This window comes from Hippopotamus amphibius, chromosome 15, assembly GCF_030028045.1.
Source record: "Hippopotamus amphibius kiboko isolate mHipAmp2 chromosome 15, mHipAmp2.hap2, whole genome shotgun sequence".
In the NCBI taxonomy this organism is placed as follows: Eukaryota; Metazoa; Chordata; class Mammalia; order Artiodactyla; family Hippopotamidae; genus Hippopotamus; species Hippopotamus amphibius.
Window position 1 is genome coordinate 36,593,142 of NC_080200.1, and position 17,720 is coordinate 36,610,861.

General features: G+C 38.8%; 1 protein-coding gene and 1 non-coding gene across 3 annotated transcripts in view; one reads left to right on the plus strand and one right to left on the minus strand.

Moving 5' to 3' along the window:
* The window catches only part of OXCT1 (3-oxoacid CoA-transferase 1), a 138,869-nt gene that overhangs the window by 37,369 nt on the left and 83,780 nt on the right, over nt 1–17,720 (plus strand). The window lies entirely within an intron of this gene.
* On the minus strand, nt 6,607–6,679 carry TRNAE-CUC (transfer RNA glutamic acid (anticodon CUC)). The gene has a single exon. It is a non-coding gene; the product is annotated as a tRNA-Glu (tRNA).

Below are 17,720 nucleotides of genomic sequence, written 5' to 3' on the forward strand. Positions count from 1 at the left end.
ATGGTCTTTTTGCCTCCTGTACCATCTGCCTCCAAGAGGGCTTTGAGAAGCATCATCCTGTGATCACTAGCCCTGTGGATTCATTCAGTCTTCCTCTTGGACTGTTCATTCTGTGGTGTAGCCTCTCTGAACTGTGCAGCTTTTCACACACTTCCCTGAACATGCTGACTGAATGTCTATTCTAGTACTGCAGGGTCTTCAGCAGTGGGAGCTTTAACAATGACTACACCCGACTTTTCAGACAAAGGCTTTTTTTTAAAACTCTTAGCTCATCTTTCTCTTAGAGATGAGGACCTGGAGGACTTTTCAGTCGCAGCATCTGGGTTAGAGCCTGTCTCCTAAATTGCCAGTCCACTTCCTGGTGCTGCATCTTTTCAGCCTCTCTCCCTGGTTACCTGCTATAACTTGAGTTGTAAGGGAGGTAAGAGGCGGGTAGACCTATAAATAGCTAACATATTAATGATAATTCCCTCAGGTATCTTAAAATCTTTTCGGACTTAGAAGCAGGGTGGCAAAGGAACATAAAGCGGTCTCTCGCTTTTTTGGTTCATAATTTCTCCTCTAATTGACAGGAAGTAAACCAGTATGTTTATCTTGAATTGAAGACAATATCAAATTGGCCCTTGACATGAATTATTTCTGGTTTCTCAAAAAAGTGGGACCTTCCTCCTTTTTGGAAAAGTTTTGCCTTTCAGTTGTGTTCTAAACAAACTTGTGAGTTGTGGAAAACCAAAGAGGCGATCAGTTGTGTCTGTTTCCCCCTTTAACTAAACTAATATGAATATTGTATTTGCATCTCTTAAAACCTGCAGCAGTTTGCGTGTTTCTCCACAAAGTTGTGGTGTAGTGAAGGCTGGCTGTCTCTTTCCCCCTCTCTTAAAGAACTGGGGGTAGTTACTGGGGGAAAATAGTACACGTGGGTGCACATATTGGCACACATGCCAGAAACACATTTCTCTTTTTAGGCCAGACAGTGTTATTTCTGGCCCTCCTCTTTGAGTGGGTGAAATCTTCCCTGATAAACTTCACAAGTTTAAGTGCAAAACCAGCCAGGGAACAGCTCTAGGCATTGCATTCTATGTGTATAAGGAGCAGCAGGACTGTGGAACTCCTTTGGCTTCTGTAGGGATCTGTTAACCCTTCACCTTCCCGTGAGCCCCTCAGCCAGTCTCCTGAGGGAAGTTACCCGTCTCTACACTTTTTTTTTTTGTTTAAGCAACTTATAATAGAAAACCCAGAGGGAGGGGCGGGAGCACTTCACTCAGGAGACTGTTGAGGCTTTGTCTCCTGCAAGCAGCCTGGCGTGCCTGTACTGTCAGGAAAGGTCATCTGACTCAGCCACCAAGGCTGTTGAGGCTGCCTGTGACCAAAATAACCCAGCTGATTCCGTCAGCTGTGTGCCCTGGCTGGTGCTGGACGATACTGAGGTTTATGCAAGGCCTCTTCAGCTATTTTAGCTAATTTCATGTTTTAGTTAAGACAAATATTTTCATTATCATGACTTCAATAAAGTTATTTTTATTATATTTATATTTTGGTATATTTATGTATTTGCTTATGAAAGAATTGTTTATATTACATGATATTTGATGCATGCAAGTATTATATACACGTAGCCTGTGTGGGTTATAAAGCACAATAATAAATAACACCTGTGAACCCATCTAAGCAGATGGCTTACTCATTCTCATCTGCCTGTCTTTTCCTGTAGATGAGAGAGCCACTGTCAGGGATATTGTGGTTGTTAGTCCTTTTGAAAAAATTCTCTAAATCATAAGGTGTGGACATATGGAAAATTATTTCCTGAAGATATCCTAAGACTTCTCGTTTAGAAGAGCCAAGATTTTGGAAACTGCGACTTCTGTGTTCTGTACTAGTGCCTGGTACCTGCCATGTCTCCTAAGGAGGTTAACTACAGGAAAAGATTAGGGGTACATCTGCCATCCTGCCAAGAAGATATGTGTTGTTTCTGATTGGTGGATAAGGAAAGGTGAGGATCATAGTGTAAATGGTGTTACAAATTTTGTTTTTAATGGTTATTAGGAAGGATAATGGACACGCACAACAGTAAACAGGAGAGTGTAACAAGCCCACCTGGGCTCGTCCTCCAGCTCCAATGATTGTCAGCCCATGATTACTCCTGTCCCGTCTACATCCCCATCTCCCGCCTTCTCCTCTTGTAGTATTTTGAAATAATCACCAGATAGTGTATCCCTCATGAGCTTACATTATGATGCTCAAGATTAAGGGCAATAAATAAGTAAAATGTATAGTATATTAGATATTGATAAATGTTAAAGGGATGAAACAAAGCATGGAAAGGGACATGAAATATCAGGAGAAGAAAGTTAAATTTTATTTCTGTTTTTCCTTTTTTTTTTTTTCGTTCCACACTGCTCGGCTTGTAGGATCTTAGTTTCCCCACCAGGGATTGAGCCCAGGCCCTTGGCAGTGAGAGCATGGAGTTCTAACCACTGGAACGCCAGGGAACTCCCGCAAGTGAAATTTTGGATGGGTTTGTCCGTAACAAAAGGCCCCACTGAGATGATATTTGAGTAGAGACCTCAGGGAAGTGAGGAAGCTGGCTCTGCAGCTTCCGGGGGTGGGGGGTGGGAGGGGCGGGGAGGAGGGAGAGCAAGCTGAGTGGCGGAAGGGAAGCAGGTGGAGCCTTCCTAGTGGACTTGAAGACTGGGGACGACGTACTCCCCTTTCTTCAGTGCGAGGTGGTGGGCCGAGGAGTCTCATATGAGGCTAGCTGTCTTCAGAGTGATGGCAGTACCTTCTTCCTAGGCTGTGTGAAGTGTGACTTCTACTTTCAGTTCATTTTGTAATAGTTCCCAAGATGACTAGGCCCAAATCTGACTTTAAAACTCTGAGATGAATGGAGAATGTGATTTTGAGATTGGAGCCTCCTGACTTTTGTGACTCTGACCCTGTTTGGAGAACTTTGTGTTGACAACACCTCATGAATTATCTTCGCAGAAGAAATCAAACTGGTGGTTAGTTGACTTTACACTGGGAGGTGGGGATACAGTGGATTTTAACCATTTGACTTAATCACTCAGTGGATCCTGTGAACATTTAATCTCCACTAAGCAGGCCAATCAATGTTTTAGAGACTGGTTATCTTCCGTCCTGCTTTAGCAGAAATGAAACTGCCCAAGGGATAAATGTAATTCTTTTCCTCTTAACTTGCTTTTATTCTTAATCTTTAGATTGCTAATGCCTTTTGATATTGCAGAGAAACTCATATTTTTTCCAAGAGACAGTAAAAAGAAAAAGGAAATAGGTCTAAACAAGAAAAAATTAAAGGTTCCATCTACCCAAAGAGAAACACATCTAACTATGCTGAGAAACTTCATTAGACAGATGCAGTGTCAAGCACACGCATGCATACACAGGCAACCACTGCTCCACGCCTGTGTGGAAGCTATGCCCGCGCATACATCACTGATTGACATGTGGAGACATGATATTTATGAGAACTTGGCTGAAATGTCAAATTTGACATTCACATTCACTGTATGAAGCATAATGTGGTAAATGCCCTTCACTGCACTTTAGTATTTACCTGGTAATGCTCTCTGCTTCTCTTCCTTAGTGAGAAGATGAGGACAGCAAGAACCTGTTTAACTTCAGTCCTCTTTACTTCATTCACACAGGCCAGTTGAGTTGAACTCTCAACACACGTTCTTTAAAAACAACAGGTGGGAAAGAGAGCTATTTAATACAGTACAAAAAAGAAAGAACACCCTCTTCCCACCAGCCCGCCATGAACCCTGGGACCTCATGACCCTAAAGCATAATACAGTCGTCTTCCTAAGTGTTAACTTTGGGGATGGATGTGGTGAGCTATGAATATCATTTACAATGATTGATTTTTAAGTCTGTTAAATTATATAATATCCTTAATTTAGATTTTTTTCTTTTATAGTTTTCAGTTATAAGATTTCATTTATGCTTTTAGATTTCATTCTTTTTGATAAATTTGTTTGTTTGTTTGTTTGTTTATTGGCTGTATTGGGTGTTCATTGCTGCACCCAGGCTTTCTTTAGTTGCTGTGAGTAGGGGGCTACTCTTCCTGTGGTGCATGGGCTTCTCATTGCTGTGGCTTCTCTTGATGTGCAACATGGGCTCTAGGCGAGCAGGCTTCAGTAATTGCAACCTGCAGGTTCAGTAGTTGTGGTGCATGGGCTTAGTTGCTCCGAGGCAAGTGGGACCTTCCTGGACCAGGGCTCAAACCTGTGTCCCCTGCATTGGCAGGTGGATTCTTAACCACTGTGCCACCAGGAAAGTCCCTAGATTTCATTTTTTAAAAAGTAATTGCTACACTGCTCTGAAAGAGATATCTATAAATTCTTCATGCTACAAATTTAGCCAGATATACATTGCTTTGACAGATGATGATATCCTTACACAACTAAATGAAATGACTGACTCTACTTATTTTGAAGTATTAAAGTATTTAAAGACAATTCATTCATTTCCTTGAATTTTCATAAAATGCAACAAATTTGAAAATATTTGAATGCTAATGAAGATGTATTTAGTGAAGACACATTGTAGTTGAATATTTTGACAAAATTACCTTCTCAGTAATAGAATCTCTGTTATATTATTATTTGCTGTTTCTACCAAGGAAGCAGTAAATATAAAAAACATGAACTTGGTGAGTGCCCGGTGTTAACTTCACTGCATTTTTTTGCATACTCTTATAGATTACTAAATATAATTCTTAGCCTAATGACCATTTACATCCAGAAGAATAGCAGTATGGTTTATTGATGGTAAAAATATATTAAATCAAGTGCTAATCCTGACATTTTATTTCTTGTTGCTTGGTAACAATGCAGCAACTCTGTAAGAGTTCCTTTATCTCAGCTACAATGGACTTCCTTGCATTGTGGGGTAGAAATACCAATTACAGCAAGTCATTTGTATGCCATTATCCTTATGAAATTTTGGTGCTATTTTTTATTGTTAGTGCAGAGATCCTAAAAGAAAGTCATTTTAATAATACATCCCTCCTTTTTTGATGGATTGGTGAATTTTATTCTAGCTAATTTTGGCTTTTTGGCTTTGTATCTATTTATAATTTTTGAGGCTTCACAAATTTGTGTTTTATCAGTCTACACTGTATAAACCTAGGCTTTTGAATTTCATTGTAAATATATACATTCTAAGTGATGCTTCATTAGTTCTTAGTGAACATCTTTTATCTTTGACCACCTAATGGGAGAAAAAAATATCTGGGCAGAATTTTTCTCTCATAAAAATAGGACATATTCCTCATCCTTTTCTAATATAGAGCATTTTTAGTTTTAGAACCTGCTTTAGGAAAAGGAAACCTGTTGAACCAGTGTGATTTGTTTTAAGTAAAAGGCTGGTTCATGTTTGTATATTGTATATGTTCTATATGCTGTTAGTTCACAACTATTACAACAAAGGTTGATAAACTACAGCCCGTGGTCTGTTTTTGTATGGCCTAAGAACTAAGAGTTTTTTATATTTTTAAAGGGTTGTTAAAAAAAACAACAACAATATGTGACAGAGACAGTACGGAGCCTGTAAAGCCTGAAATATTATCTGGCCTTTTATAGAAAAAAGCTTGTGGACCCTTGATTTATGGCATAATTTCCATTTCTATAGTCTGAATATATTAAATGTCACTAAGTATTATTTTTTAAAGGACCAGTGAACTTAAGTAGAACTGAAATAAAATAATGATAACTGATTTGAAGAGAATCAATGAAAAAATTTAATTGAATAATATGAATTTGTGTAGAGTAGTGAAATGATTATGCAATTTGGTGGACCTCTTTTGGGGGCAACCATGAAGAAAGGAGGATTATAATAACAACTTGTTTATCTTGCCACAGTTTTTACAATTTCTTTATTATCTTAATGCCTTTGTCAATAAATCTGATTTTAATAAAATTGTATAGTGATAGATTCATTTTATTAGAAACATCTTGCTTCTTCCTGCCCATTAGACTTTATCCCATACTTGAGGGCCAGTTTCTTACGTGCAGTGTCTGTATCCTGGGGTGATGGGGTGAGGACTTCTCCGACTTGACTTGGGTCTGACACATAGCTGCAGCTCCTGCTGGCTGGCAGTTTCCAGGAGCTGTGGAAATGGTCTAGAGTTGGAGTCATCTTGTGTCCCTGGGTTTCGGAAGGGCCCTGCAGCCCTAGGTTTTCATCTCCTCTGGAACTGTGCACCCTGCATCCTGGAGAGAGGAGGGCAGCAGAAAAATTGTTGACAGAGTTTGGGTGAGGTGAGGCTGATTTTCTCAGCCTTCCAAACCAGGGCTTTTAGCTTCCTATTTTCTTTTCAGACAGAAATGTGTGAGAGTTATCTGGTTATTTCTTATTTATTGGTTAGGTAAAGCCTGAAATCAGGAAGATAACAAGTTAACCAGGGCAGCCATGTGCTTTCTTATCTGGTACCAGTCCTCTTAAGCAATAGAAAAGGCTCCAACCAGCCAAAATATATTCTATGATGAGAGACAAAAGTCAATTATTTATCTATCTATCTATCTATCTATCTATCTATTTATTTATTTATTTCTGCTGCGCTTTGTGGCTTATGGGATTTTATTACAGTTCCCTGACCAGGGATCGAACCTGGGGCCCTGGCAGTGAGAGTGCCGAGCCCTAACCACTGGACCACCAGGGAATTCCGGAGAGCCAATAATTTTAGCTAGATTCACTTAGTTCCTTTTACTTGTGAGCAAAGGCCCAGAAAACTGCATGCTTGAGCACCATTTCTGTATTAGCATGCATTTTATATTACTTTGTGTTTGTAATGCTTTATGTTTTCAAAGTACTTTTACATGTGTTGTCTCATTTGGTCCTCTTAATCACCAGGTGAGGTAGGAGGAGAAGCTGTTTTATTATAATATTACAAATGAGAAAACTGAAACACAGATAAGTTTCTGGGAATAGGTCACTAGGAAGTTGAATGGCTTAATGAAAAGGACATTTGAAAGACTTGGTTTAGGTCCTGACTTTCCATGTTTCCTCTGCCACTGTCCCGCCATGGCAATACTGAGGCTTTATTTCTGAGACATTGAACAATAAGAATTGTGAAACTCTGAAAATGTCAGTGTAGCTAAGTGGGCTTTTATAGGAGCTTCCACCTTAAGTGCAAATGGAAAGGGTCGTGATTTTAGGTGTTGTGTGTAGAATGTATTTTTATGGAGGTGTGAAGGGAGACAGGGTAGCCAATGAGGAGACTGTTGCAGTAGTCCAGGCAAGAGGTGATGGTGGCTTGGGCTTGAGTGGGTGGAGTGGAGGTGAGGAGAGGTGGTGGAATTGAAGCATACAGTATCTAGGAAGAGGAATCTTATCAGACTTGCTGATGCCTTGGCTGTGGAATGCTGGGGTAGAGGAAAGGCAGAGACTAAAATGATTCCCACCCGACTTGAGCAATGGTATGTCATCTACCAAGCTGAGGAAGCCTGGGAACAGCTTTTGGAAGGAGGAGTAACAAGAGCCCTGCTAGGATTGATTGGCTTTTTTAGGCCTTCGAGTGGTGGTGTAGGTGAAGATGGACATGGGTGTGTCATGCTTAGAGGAGAGGTCTAGAAGGGAGTTGTACAGTTGGGAGTAATCCACATATACTTGGTAGATAGAGTCATGGAATGGAAAAGACAACTTAGGGACAAAGTCCTGGGACCAAGCCCTAGGAGTCTTAGTTTGTTTATTTATTTATTTATTTATTTTTATGAACAGTATCTGATATTAAGAATCATATCTTTGCCTCTCACCTTGGACAAATAACTTTACTTTAGAATCACAGCTTCTTCATAGCATCTCCTATTTGCCTATTTCACAGATCTATTTTGAGCATCATTGTGTTAGGGCATTTGGATGTGTTTTCTAAAGCTCTGAAGTGCTATGTTCTCACCTTGATCCCTCCTGCTGCTTTGGTTAATAAACCTCAGATGACTGCTGTTCTCGCTGGCCATGTGACAGTGACTATAGAACAACCTCGTGGATGGCAGCTGGCACGGCACATCCTCCCTATCCTTTCCCTGTCATCCAGAGTTCTTGAGATCTAAGGGAATGAAAATGCAGTAATACCCCTGCTTTCTAAAATCTTAGTACATTATCAAAAACTAATCTAGGTTATTTTTTAAATATAGTGTTAGCTTTAATTGGCAGTAAATTACATAATATTTAAAGCTCATCAAAATCAACCTAAATGTGTTGATCCCTTACATCAAGCAAATGCAAAAGTCGTCAAGCAAATGATGACTTTTAAGGGGACCATTATGGACACCTTATAAAAAGGAAGGTTCTTATGAATCTGTCATTTCGTTAGCTTGAGTTGCACACAGTCAAAAATTGATGGCTGCTATCATATTTTAAATAGAGGATTCACCAATGACCTATCTCTTTTTGTACTTTGGCTCAAAAGATTCAAAAATTCTGGTTTGGGATGAAAACTAACCTTTGTTCGCTGATGAAACGTGCTTGTGCTGAATATCCACCTTGAAATTTTTCCAGTGAAAGTAACATCTATTGTTTTAGGGGGTGTAAGAGAAACAAAATGAATAAAGAGGACCTCAGATATTCATTGATGCTTTATGTTCAACTAAGTGCACACCACTACCTGCAAACATCAGCGGGACTAAGGGTCCAGAAATAGACGCTTATTTCCTGAGGACGCAGCACACTGCTACCTATAAATAAATTAGTCTGCAGGTGTGTTCTCGCTGCTTCCTTATGAAAGCTTTGCCTTATTGAATTTTCACAGACTCAGGAAAGAGTATGTTTTATTTAGTTTGATTTTAGATGAAATGATTTGAAACAGTTGGTTAATTTGGGAGAAATCATGAAAGATTAGAGGCGAAGAATGACTTCACTGTTAGAAAGTACGGTAGTCCCCCCTTATCTGAGGTTTTGCTTTTGCTTTTCAAAGCCTCCGTTACCTTCAGTCAGCTGTGGTCCAAAAATGTTAAATGGAAAATTCCAGGAATAAACAATTCATAGGTTTAAAATTGCACGTCGTTCAGAGTAGCATGATGAAATCTCACCCCCTCCAGCCCTGTCCCGCCTGGAATCCCCAACCATCAGCATTCTCTGCTCCTGACACCCAGCCATCAGCATGATGGCTCCGTGATCCAGGATCACCCAGAGCAGATGGTCCTCCTTCTGATACATTGTCAGAAGGTCAGTAGAGGCCTCACATTACGTCACGGTGCCTACATCACCCACCTCACTTCATCTCATCACACAGGCATTTTATCATCTCACATGATCACAAGACGAAGAGAGGGGACAGAACAATAAGGTAATTTGAGAGAGAGCGAAACCACATTCACACAACTTCTGTTATATTATTGATGCATTATTATAATTATTCTATTTTATTATTAGTTGTTGTTAATCTCTTATCATGCCTAATTTTCTAAAAAAAATTTATTTATTTATTTATTTATTTATTTATTTATTTATTTATTTATTTCGGCTGCACCAGGTCTTAGTTGCGGCATGCGAGATCTTTAGTTGTGGCATGTGGGATCTTTAGTTGTGGCATGGGGGATCTTTAGTTGCAGCATGCATTCAGGATCTAGGTACCCGACCAGGGATCCAACCTGGGCCTCCTGCATTGGGAGCTCGGAGTCTTACACCACTGGACCACCAGAGAAGTCCCTGTCGTGTCTAATTTAAAAGTTAAATTTTATCATATGTTTGTATGTATAGGGAAAAACAGTATATATAAGGTTTGGTGCTATCCACAGTTTCAGGCATCCACTGGGGGTCTTGGAACATATCCCACGTGGATAAGGAGGCACTCCTGTAATGGTTCTCTGTTCTGTTCTTCATTTCATGAAGAAACCAAGACCACTCATGTCCAGGAATATAGGTCACTTTCTCTCCGATTTGGCTTCTGAAATTTAATATTAATTTCTGTCACTGAATAACTAAGCCCACATTCAGTTTTGTTGAAGAGAATCTTAAATCCAAATTCCATGGGAGGCAAGTTAAACAGGAATCTGAAGAACTTAGTATCTCTTCTGTGCTTGCTGTGAAAAGGAGCTGAGTTATTCCTTTAAAGAAGCTATTTTAGGATACAAGTTTTGCCTTATATTCTGAAAAAGTTCTTTTCAGTTTAGAATTTCATTTTAAATTTTGGAAAAGGTTTGCTGGCACAGACAAAACTCAGAAGAAAATTCATTATTACCAAACTCAGGTAAATACAGGTTGCCTATAAAAAGCTACAGGATTAAGGCTTTTGAGTTTGAAAATTTTGGTATAATTTAAATTTTTCTCAATTTGAGGAATTTACAAAGCTCATTCATCATTTTGAGGATTGGCATCTCAGAAGTGGAATTAGATCTTTAGAAAGAAAGGAAGTATTAAATGGTATTTTAAAGGCAGTTCTATAAATCAATTCCTGCTATAAAAAGTATTTTAGCTGCTGTTTTATTTATAGACTTTGTTCCCCAATGCTTTTGGCATTATGTTTGCACCCAAAAAGTTTTCACTTACTTTTGCTTTTTGTTGGTGTATATTTCTAAATGTACAGAGTAGAATTTTATATGTAGATTAATGAGGACTAGATTTTATAAGGAGGGAGGAAAATAGAATGGAAAACTTTTCTTCATAAAATTCATTCCCAGAAAATAGGAGAGGCAGTAAAATGGTTCGAGTAGAATAAATACAGCTAAGGTATGTCCTACACAAAGTGGAGTAGACTCCATAATTGAAATGTTTTCAGCTGTGGCAATAGCAGATAAAAGAGTTGTAGCCTAATGATAATAAAAACAACAACAGCAGCAGCAGCAGCAAGTACTGTTTATACCGTGAACTTATGTGCAGAGCACATAAGGTCATCTATATAATAACCCAGTGAGGTAGGTTTTATTATCCTTATTTTATAGAGGAAGGAAATGAGGATAAGGAGAGGCTTTTTGATAAAGCTTGTAAGGGAGAGTTAAGATCTAAAGACATTTCTTAACCATAAGTGAAGGACGATGGGTGTATTTTAAGGTACATTTTGCTTTATACTTTGTAGTGTTAACATTTAAAATATAATTTATCACCCCCTTAAGGGCAGGGTCATAGACCTTTAGCTAATTCAGTTTTTCAGTCAGCTAAGTATAGCTCCAGGACAATGTTAATACTTCCATAAACACAAAATTAATTCAGAAATGATAACCTCTTAAAACCTATAAAATCGTATAATCTCCTGAAAGCTATATAATGAGAGCCTTCTACCACTTGAGAAGCTAGAATGGTTTCCCCCCAATTAAAAATTATGTAGATGATATTATACAATAGTTTGAACCCAAGATAGAAATTTTAGGATTCTGCATGATAAATGCTGGCAATGATTACTTAAAAAATAGGAACTTCCAGTTTCTGTTCTAGCATCTGAGGAGTTTAGAAGTCACCACTCCTGTCCTCACAATAAGCAAGTAAACAAACTGAAAATCAACAGACAACAAATGTTCATAATAATAATAATAGTATTAATGTATTTCATAATGATAGCTTATGGGTGAAAGAAATGAATGATAGCACTGTTTTAAGGGACAGGAGGGAGAGATGGGTACTTGCACAGGGTACTGTCATAGGGCATCTGTCATAGGGCATGTGCACCACCCATGAGCTAGGATAGTGTTGTCTGAAAGAGGACTTGGATTAGTTGTAAATGTATGTTGCAAACTCAAGCATAAACACTAAACAGGGTAAAAAGAGAGGTATCAGTCAGCCATTTCCATGGGTTTCACATCCACAGATTCAACCTGAATTTGCAGATGTGAAACTCAGGGATATGAGGGCTGGCTGTAATGAACATGCTGAGAGTGGAGAAGAAATGGAATCATATGAAAAGCTTAGTTAAAACCAGAGAAGGCAGAAAAAGATACGACAAAAAAGAAACAAAGAACAAGGACAACAAATAAAAAGTGTAACAACTATGGTAGATGTTAATCCAACTATATCAATAATCACTTTAAACATTAACAGTCTAAGATATACCAGTTAAAAGACAGAGACTCTCAGATGGGATTAAGCAAGATCCAACTATATGTTGTCTACAAGAAACCTGCTTTCATATTTTTGGCAGCTTTGTTGATATATAACTGACATATAGCATTGTATAAATTTAAGGTGTACAGCATGTCGACTTGATATACTTACATGTTATGAAACGTTTACCACTGTAGCGTAATCTAACATCTCCAACTCCTCACATAATTACCATTTCCTTTTTGTGGAGAACATTTAAGATTTACTCTCTTAGCAACTTTCAAGTGTATGATATGATACTGTTAACTGTGATCACCAAGCTGCACATTAGATTCCCGGAACTTATTAAACTTGTAACTGGATGTTTGTACCCTTTGAGTAACATCTCCCCATTCCCCCTCTCCCAGCTCCTAGTATCCACCATTCTGTACTATGTTTCTGTAAGAAACCCACTTTTAGTATAAAGATCAGATTAAAGTAAAAGGATGGAAGAAGATATACTATGCTAACACTAACCAGAAGACAGGGAGAGTAACCATGTTAATATCAGGCAGAGCCTACTTCAGAGCAAGGAAAATTACCAGGGAGAAAGAGAGACTTTCCATGATGATAAAGGGACCAGTTCTTGAGGAAGACATAAGAATCCTTAAAGTACATGCAGTGACAATTGGTTCTTGCTTTTTTTCCCCCCTACACGCATTGTGACCTTCTGAGATACCAGCACCAGCTGTCCAGTGCCGTCTTCACAGTGGTTTGGGTCCTAGCTCTGTGCAGCCCCTTTCCTAAACACGGGTTCAACCGCTGCCTTTTGCTCCTCTTGCAGTTACTGTGTTTGTGTCACCGCAGTGCTTCTTTTTTTCATTTTTAGTTCTCTATTTCCTTATTTAAATTTTCTTTATTAAAATAACTGACAAAAAGTAACTCAGAATGGACCATAGGCTTAAGTGTGAAATGCAAAACTATAAAACTCCTAGAAGAAGAGAGAAAATCCAGGTGAACTTGGTTGGGTTTGGCAATACCTTTTGAAATACAACACCAAAAGTGCATTCCATGGTCAAGGCATCTGTACAGACACCTCAGCAAAGACAATATGCATATGGCAAATAAGCAGATGAAAGAATGGTCAGCATTATATGTCTTTAGAGAATTGCAAATGAAAATAATGCGATAGCACTACACACCTATTAGAATGACTAAAGTCCAAAACACTGACACCACCGAATGCTGGTGAGAACGTGAAGCAACAAGAACTCTCATTCATTTTTGGTGGAAAGGTAAAGTGGTACAACTGCTTAAAACTAAACATACTCTTACCACACAATCCCACAATTGCACTCTTTGGTATTAACCAGCTCTCCTGGTTGGAATGCTTCTTGGAAGATTAATAAATTTCCTGTTTTTCCATATAGAATATATGGTGGGCTTGTTCATGCTCTGAATCTGAGCCATTGTTGCATTTGATATTTGATTTCTTGTATTTGTCCAAATATCCAAGAACTATTTTATTAGTCCTGTGTGCTGACTTTCATTAGGAAATGTTTCATTCTTTCAGGAAGTTACTGCATGTGTGACCATGTATAGATAAAAACAATATTTCACTTAAATGTGGGAAATGAACAGTTAGCTAGAAAGCCATCCTAACTGCATACTGGGTCAAGTTCATAGCTTATGAAATCTACAGGTTACCACCTTCAGAGTTGCTTGGGAAGATGGTAAAAAACATGGCTGTCAAGTTCACAAATGATAAAGATTGCTGTATGAGATGCAGTGATTATCTTAGATGATCTCACAATGTAGCTGATGAGAGAACTAACCTGAAAGTAGGAGTTATATATTGAGCAACGGGTGCTAGCTTTAATGATAAAGATAGCAATTGCTGTGGGATCCTGATGGTGGTTGTTCGCATGGTTTGTGGCCCGAACCTCAAAGATGCCCTTTCCATTTTTTAGCCTTGTTTCTGTAGGGTTTTATGTATAGTTGATTGTAGAGAGAGGATAGGACTTCAGGTATTTTACACTCTCTGCTTGGCTCACAGGTCTGAGGACCTGTGGGTGGGGATGGGCCACAGTGGGTTGTGGAGGTGCATCCTGCATGGAACCGAGGGCCTGGAGGGAAGAGATGGAATGGATGTCTCATGGTTCGATTTCCTTACTTCCTGTTTGTTACCTATATGTTTGCTTTTATAAAATTAGGATCGTATTTTATTTTCTCTTTTCATTATGTAAAACACGTTTTCGGAGGTCACTAAATATTCCCCCAAAAGAGGACATTTTAGTAGTTACACTCAAATTTACACTAACAATTCTATTGTTGTACTTTCATGTTATTTTCCCTCGCTCAATATTATTACTAATGCTCTAGTGAATATCCCTGTTTCTGTGCATGTCTGATGATTTGATGAAATTCCTAGAAGTGGATTTTTTGGGTGGGTGCCTCAACATTTTACAAGCTTTTGATAAGTATTGCTGAATTGTTCTCCAGGAAGGTAATTTCAATCATAATCCCATAATGATATGTAAAAGTATCATTTTCAGTTGTTCTTGACAACATGGATATTACATTTAATTTTTTTTTTGGATAATCTGCTAGGTGAAAAAAACTGTCCTGTGGTTTTGATTTGTATATCTTTGATGACAAGGGAAGTTGAATATTTCTTGGTTGTTTCATTTTGTGTGATTTCACGAGTTGTTGTAAGTATTACTATCATTATTTGAATGGGAATGTCTAGTATTTCATTCCTAGGTGTTCTTAGGTGATGAGCTGTATAAGAGGGAGAAAGGATGTACAGGATTGTGGTTGACATGTGAGCTCTGGAGTTAGGCTTTCTAGACTTGAACCCAGCTTCCTGAGAGATCCCCTCAGCTGCTGGACCCCAGGCAAGAACTTGATTGGGTAGAGCTAGTAGAACATAAAAGAAAGAGCCTTAACTCTGAGGCAGTAACCCAGTTATGGGGGTAAAGATGGATAAGGCTCTGAGAGAGAAAGTAACCATGGCTGGCAGCTGTCCCCCAGAAACCATTCCTAAAATAAGGTGTGAGTCAAGTGCTCTGTTGATTCACTGTTTTGAGACAGCTCTCTAAAACTTACCGTCATGATTTCCCACAAAATCATCTCACTGTAAATGAGGACACAGATCCTGTTGAAAAAAGAGAAGGGAAGAAAGGGCCAGAGGGTATTGCAACACATTCTAATGGTTTTGGAATCTTTACCTGTGATGTTCTCTCCTGAAAGGTTATTGAATAGTAAAGCACAGTATGACTGACATAAACTGAGGAGATGGACTTTTCTGAATTGTCTTATTGCAAAAAAGCCCCAAAATTCAACTTATTAATTTTGTTTTTGCCTTTATTTTAACTAACAATTTTTTGATCCACTTATCGATTTATTCCACATTGGTCTTAAGAATTAAGCTTGTGATTTTAGAGTCACTCCTATTAAAATAATAGTGGCTTTCCTCACTCCTTCCAGAGACCATTTGAAAAAAGTGTTATTTTTTCCACCTCAAATATAGATTTGGCCTACAAAATACTGAAGTGATAATTAGGGCTTATGCAAGATTGTTTCATTTGAAAAATTAGCTGCTTTTTTTTTTTTAAAGGATACTTTCCAAATCTTTCTGGTTTGAGAGTATAGCTAAAAAAAGAAGGCATTTTAAAGGCATGGCTTACATAAATGATTTAAGTAAGAAATGTGTGAGAGGAAAAATGAAAAACATTACTCATTGACCCCTTTTGTGTTACTGGTTGTATTTCTTATAAATGCACTTTTACGTGTATCATTATTGTAGTTTGAGCATGTAGCATATGTCATGCTAAAATTAGAATACATTCAGATTTCTCAGGGGCCTTTTATCAGGCCCCTAGGAAATCTAGGTGCACAACCAAAAATTAGTGAAAGTGAGAGAATGTAATTGCCAAGGTGTTGAAAATTCCTTTCTGGCGAGAAGCCACCGTAATCAAAAGAAACTACCCTAGCAACATTAGTTAAGGTGAAGTCTCTTGTGAGATTTTTGAAGTATGAAGAAAATCACATTTCTTTTTTGTTCAGGTTAGCTGTTGCCATTTCTGATAGCTCTTCCAAAATTAGGCTCCTTGTTCCATAAAATAAAAATTTCACACTTCTTTCCTCGATTCTTGTTCCTTTGTACCCAAAATTCTTTCACAGATACCATCTTTCCACATTCCTCCATAGAACGCATCCTTCCCTGACTCCAGGCCTTTGCCCTGGCTGTTCTTGCTGCCTGGAATGCCCTCCCTGTCCTTCTTTATGTGGCTCATTTTTTGCCTTCTCAGTGAAGCTTTCCCTCTATTATAGCATTTATTTCCTTGTTATATTATGATCAGCTGTTCACCTATCCCCTCCAATAGACTGAGCACCTCATGGGACCTTGTCCTATTCATCCCTGTATCCCTAGCACACAATGCCTGGCACACAATAGGTGCTCATTAAATGATGTTTGAGTCACTGAGTGAGAAGGTTAAAATATAAGCATCACTTTGCAGGCTTAGAAATGTTCTGTCCATTCTAGTTGATTGACAATATCCTGCTGTATTCTATAAGAAAGTAAAAAATGCCTTATGCTCAGAGATTCTTCCTGATGCCTTTATAGTTCAGGTCTTTGTTGGGCCCCGCTTTGAGAGGCTTGATAATCTGCCACCAGGTGTTCTGTCACGCCCTTCCTTATTGCAGTGAGGAGGTTCCTCTGATTTCTCTGGGATCACTTTATCTCAAGGTGTACCTTTTAATATGGGCTGGAATAGATAGTGTGTCTCATTGATTAGGCTTTTATTGCTCAGCTAAAGGAGAACAAGCCATATGGTAGTTAACTAGATTTGCAAAGGATTATAAATTGTGGCAAATAAACTGGCCTTGTAAATGCAACAGCCTGGTTAGTCAGGAGAGATTCGGCTAGCAGTAACACAAGTGCAGAGGAGTATTGAAGGTATACTGAGTGGCATGGAATTAAAATCATGTGTGGCATTTAACAAAGTACACCCAGTAAAAGGGGATTGATCTAGTGCTCAACAACCCAGAATAATTAGAAAGATACTGTAAGTTAATGTGTGCGCTGTAAGGTCTTTGTTGTAGAACATCCACAACTGATGTAGACTTACAACATGTAAGGGCTGGAAAGAATAGTAGGCATCACTTAAAGTTCAACGTTCACATTTTAGAGATGAAATGGCCTTAAGAACACAGTACAAGAAGATATTAGAGCTGAAACCCAGAATCTACATCTTTGGACCCCAAATCCAGTTCTCTATATCATACCCTGTTATCTCATTTTTTAAAGAATAGGAGAAGTCAGTGAAATATATGGCATTAGAATCATGTGAACAAAAATCCTTCTCTTACAAACTATTGACATCAGTAAATTACTCTTTTCTATCAACCGTAGCCACTTTTCTGAAATGAGAGGGGGGAAATTCTGTCTAAAAGATCAGCATACTTCTTTAATTGTCATTCTTCCCCCCGCCCCCCGCCACATTGAATCTTGGTTGCTGAGCATGGGCTTTCTTTAGTTGTGGTGTGCAGGCTTCTCTTTGCAATGGCTTCTCTTGTTGCAGAGCACGGGCTCTAGTAGTTGTGGCACACGGGCTTGGTAGTTGTGGCTTGCAGGCTCTAGAGCGCTGGCTCAGTAGTTGTGGCGCACTGGCTTAGTTGCTGCACAGCATGTGGGATCTTCCTGGACCAGGGCTCAAACCTGTGTCCCCTGCATTGGCAGGCAGACT